Below are 5,124 nucleotides of genomic sequence, written 5' to 3'. Positions count from 1 at the left end.
GAGGTTCTGAAGGGTCGTGTTGCTCTGGCGAGAGGGTACCGCAAGAGAGCTTAGTGTTGAAGGGGAGGGTCGCTGACTTCGTCTGCAGCGGTTGTGTTCGTTAATGTCAACTGCTTATAAACACAACGGAGAGCACAGGATCCTTCGTACGTTTGTGCAATTTTTTTTTTTTGTTGCCTGATGGGGTTTAGTTTTAGCGTTTTGAAAGAGCGTCTGGCTGCACTGATGTGTTATTTCTGCACTGTCATCACCCTCTTATTCGATTTAAAGAACCAGATCAAACTACTTTTGGTGACAACCTCTCACTTAGCCTCAGCATTCTGTTTCAGCATGAAAAATTCGGCATTGGGTAAAATACTACTTACTCTGGATGGACTGCAAATGGTGGGTGATACTGAATGTTTGGGTATTCATTCTGACTCGCTTTTAGTGGGTAAAGAAAAAAAAGTTACTGATGAAGGTTTTGTTTATGGAGCGAATGTAGTAATGGGTACAAAGTGCTTGTGTATAGTGCTGACTCTGACAGGGACTTCGGAGCATGATGGACAAAAATGGACTTCCAGTCCAGTACATTTAGGGAAGAGAAGGGAACAACTTATAACTTGAATATATAACTACAGGTTGAAAATACAGTGTTGCTTTTTAGATATAGATTTTTAATATTTTTTTATTCGGTGTGACTGTTAGCAAATACCTTTGTTTTCTCATGCATAACTTCCAGAAAGGATGTGGAAATGTTTAAGAAGATAAGGAACGGAACCTGAATAGTGTTCCAGAGTTAGAGGAAGAAAATACCTTAAAGAGTGGCAGTGTGGGAATTGGTTTTTGTTGTCTTTGGTTTGGATTGGTTTTGTGGTTTTTTTTGAGTTGATTTGATTAAACTGACCTATAAAAATAAATTTTAAAATGTAGGTGGCTTGCTGATGGGTCAGAAAGTCTTAACTTGGGAGGGAATAGGAATGCTTCTTCTAAGGTTTCTTAAAGGGTAAGGCATGCTTAATGATTAAGGCATCTGTTTCAGGTGTTCCCCTGCAAAAATATGTTTATTTGCTGTTTCTCAATGTCATCAGGGAGAGAGAGAAGGCACGGTTTTATAAGAAATGCTTTAGTTCTGATTAAGGCATTTAGCTGCTTTCTTTCATCAATTGATGAAATCAGTCAACTATGTTTCACAAGCATAATTGGTGAGGTGTTGCTATCTTGCAAAAATTTTATGAGGCTACTGATCTAAACATTTTATTTTTCATTGTGCTTACATTTTTGGCTTAAAGCTGCAAATCATAAATTTATGCTAAGGTTGTTTAGCTGTTTGGTAGGATACGTAGAGACCTGATGAGTTTTTTTCATGTTTCTAGACTTACGTGACTATAGTTGTTGTTAACATACATGATAAATTCAAGAGCTGCAATCACAGCTTTAGAAAGATATCCTTTGCTTGCAAGGAATGTGCCTGTACATCATTTGAGATGCTTAGATATGACTGTCATCCTTTTTTGCCAATGTAGAAACCTAATGGAAACTATTTTAGCAAAATGCAAACAAACTGGATTCTCCTGTTGTTGTGAGTTGCATCTTTTACAAAATTGTAGCTGGTGTTTTAATAGATTATTGTGCAAAGCCATAATGCAAGGGAAGCAGTAGGTACAGTAGAACTAAAAATTGTGGAAAATCTGGATTTAAATCGAGAAAATCCTGTTGTTCAGAGGTGCATTCTCTAGGCTTATGAATGTGGATGTCCACAATTTGGTGTACAAAAAGCAAAGCCTTTCCTGGATAAATATCCAGTATGATCTTCTTTTCAGTACAACATTTGTCCAAGTTCCATGTCCTATTGCCTCGACCGTCTGTAGACACTGATTTTCACTCCAGCCATTTGGAGCCTGGTTTCTACAGTCATCTGCCATACTGGATCTTGCAGAAGTGGCCTACCTCTCAGATTACTCGTCGTAGTACATTCATTACAGTAGCTAAGATAACACACACGGGCTTTCTTTCAAGCATTTGATTCAGAATATGTAGATTCTTTGTCTCCTGGAAACATCAAATTGTAGTCCAAGGAGTTCCTTTTTTTCCTCTGAATGAAAAGAGGTACCATGGATGTCCTTTTAAGAGAAAAATAAAATCCTTCCCTCATAAATCACCAGTTTGTGAACATCCTGTCTTGATACAGTAGCACATCAGTAGATTGTATGGTTTAATTTTGAACTATCTGATGCTTTTAAATGACAAGCACAGGTATTTCCAGGGAGTAATTGGTGATATTTGCGTTATCATCCTGGAGTGTGGTTCTTCTCCTTTGCCACGTATACGTAGATAAAATCTGATAGTAATAGATTTGGTTTTACCTCATGGTCCCATTATGAACTGTAACCTGATACTAGGTTGATGTATTTTTCTCAATCATATAGTAAAGATTATTTACAATTACTACTATGCAGCACAGTTTGGTGCTCATAAAGCAGTTCTTACAAGCTGCAGCTAATCGATAAAGACACTGCCCTCCTAAAGCTTGGAGCATTAGAGCTGGTCTTTGACCTATAATTTCCTGGATTTGATTCTGTTATGTTTTCTTCCTAAAAATCACATGTGTTTTAAACACCTAGTTTTAAACATTGAAGTGGGAGGGAATGTGAATTTGAGTTCATATATAGGCTGATGCGTCTTACACCAAAACCAGACGTACGTGTCCCTGCCACCAGGTGAGGAAGTGGGGGAGGTGGGGCAGGGACAATCCTGAGGGGTGAGCCAGCAGATGAGATTATCAAAAATGATAGCTACAGCCCTCTGTTTGTAAGAACTATGAAAATTCTAGCCCTAACTGTATGGGAAATGTGTCTGGGATGCGCTTTAGTAACTCGCTTTGGGAAGTTTTAGATGTATTTTCAACAGATTAATATTGAATTGTACTTATAATACAAAACACGGTTTATAATTCATAAGCACATTTAATACTTCTCTGATCAGGCTCCATCTGATAAGTATGAAACTTGGCAAAACTTAAGAAGGAGGTATTTTGTTTTAAAATATTCAGCGAGTTCAACCTGCTTCTGGAATGTTGTGTTGTTGTCCTATCTGTCAAAAGAGAGGGGGGTGGACTGCACATCTGGAGGCAAAGTCAAGCAAAGAGCTAATAATTAATTACCTCCTACACCAGTAAATATACGTTTGTGAAGAAAAACGTTTAGGTCACATTCTTTCTTGCTTTGCAAAATTGCTAAATCATAATCTTTAGAAAATGAAGCCATAAGAAATGCTTGCATGAGAGCAGACCTAGAAGAAACCCAAAAATTAGTAATAGAGCTGTTTCTGCCTAAACTCAACAAAAGTGAGGCATCAAAATTAAACATATTGATAGGTTCAGAAGTTTTGAAAGAGGTTAACTGGCTGAGTTTTTTACAAATGAGAACAAGAAACTGAAACGGTTTGTAGGTTGGCTGTGTGTGCAGCTGATATTTGTCAATTACGTTTTCCTCTGCTGTAATTTCTACACTAACATGGGCTTTTTTGTTATTTAACTATATAAATCATCGCTATTAAAAAGAATTTAACGACTTGAAGCAAGGTAGCATTTTTGCCTTCAAATGATCTTCATGTGGAACAAGGCTACGCAGCCTGTCTCTTGGGATCAGGTATGTCTCCAGTTGCGACAGAAAAATGAGTAACTCTGGCACACCCTGTGACAAAGCTAGTATTGAGTGGAATGAGATAATGATGCTGAGTGTCTGAATTTAGTGTTTCATAAGGTTATATGCATCTTTTTATTTAAGAATATTCGAGAATCATTTCAGCAAATGAATGGGTGGTAGCATTCATACATACTGTTTGCAATAGGATTTGTTTTCTGTACTATTTAAGTCTTGCTTTAGAGATGAATACATAAAAATAGACAAGTAGGTTCTTGCTGACATTTTTACCCTTGTTTAACTTACTGAATGCTTATATTTTAAGTTTTACTGCCAGGTATTTCCAGATTTTGACACTTTCATATTTTATCTACATAACAAATTTTCTTTTATAAACTGTTCTATCATTCTTTAAACATTCCCCTAAGCGGGAGGACCATCAGCTTTTCTTAATAAGGTTTTTGGCAGTAGTATTCATGCTTGATTTTTAATGCCTTTCTAAGGTTAAGCATAATTGTACTGAGGTGGAATCTGCTAAGGGAGGAAGGAAGCAAGCAAGCACCAAATGTGTCAGAAAAATCAAAATCTTCCTGGCAGTGCATCTTTAACTGTCAGGACTAAAAAGTATCTTAACTGTAGTCATCATTCTAAGATGTAACTGAGATAATGTTTATTTGTCCATGAGATTTCTGGAGTAGTTAGCTGAGTTGTGTTGTTAATGTAGTTTTAATTAGTACAGACAGTCTGCTAATGCTGCAAGTCGTTAGATCACATAGCCTGAGAAAAATATGTTCTGAGCAACTTGAAAAGCCTAAGGGGTAGAGGAGACAGTTATTTCTAAATCCAGATTCAGTGCCAAATATTACTTTATTATTGTGCATATTGGTGTCTTTAGGAGAACTGCTTGCTCAGTATATGTAAATTATGTCTTTTTTTACGTAGTCATGTTAGAGTGCCCAGCTTTTAGACAGGAACTTGGTGGTGTAGATTCTGAGTGTGTTCATTCTGGAAGAGCATTTGAGGAGAAAGTCTACAGACTAGTTTTGGCCTCAATGAAGTTAATTAACTAGAAATACATTTCTGACATTTCAGCAAGTATATTAATGTAATTTTTGGGGAGAATGTTCAATGGGATTTGGGAGAGGTATGTATTTGATCCTACTTTTGAGTCCTGCTGGAATCCTGTATCTGATTCTGGTATCCACAGTTCAAGGTCACTTAAAAAAATTGGAGAACTTGGACAGTGATCACAAGATGAAATATGATTTGACAGAAAGATATAAAGACCAAAACTGGCTTTCTGGCAAGGAATTTACTGGTTTTCTTTTTCTCATTATAACCTTCCACCATCACAGAGTCTATTAATAATCAAGCTAGCAAGCTTAAAGCTAGTTCAGTTATGTCTGTGCAAACCATAGCTACATCTTGAATTGTCTACATCACATTTGAAGTGCAATTTATTATTCTTCTCTTATAATAAACAAGAAATGTTTCTTTTAGA

Source organism: Merops nubicus, unplaced genomic scaffold, assembly GCF_000691845.1.
Source record: "Merops nubicus isolate BGI_N331 unplaced genomic scaffold, ASM69184v1 scaffold17616, whole genome shotgun sequence".
NCBI lineage: Eukaryota > Metazoa > Chordata > Aves > Coraciiformes > Meropidae > Merops > Merops nubicus.
Note: the sequence above shows the minus strand (reverse complement) of the source record.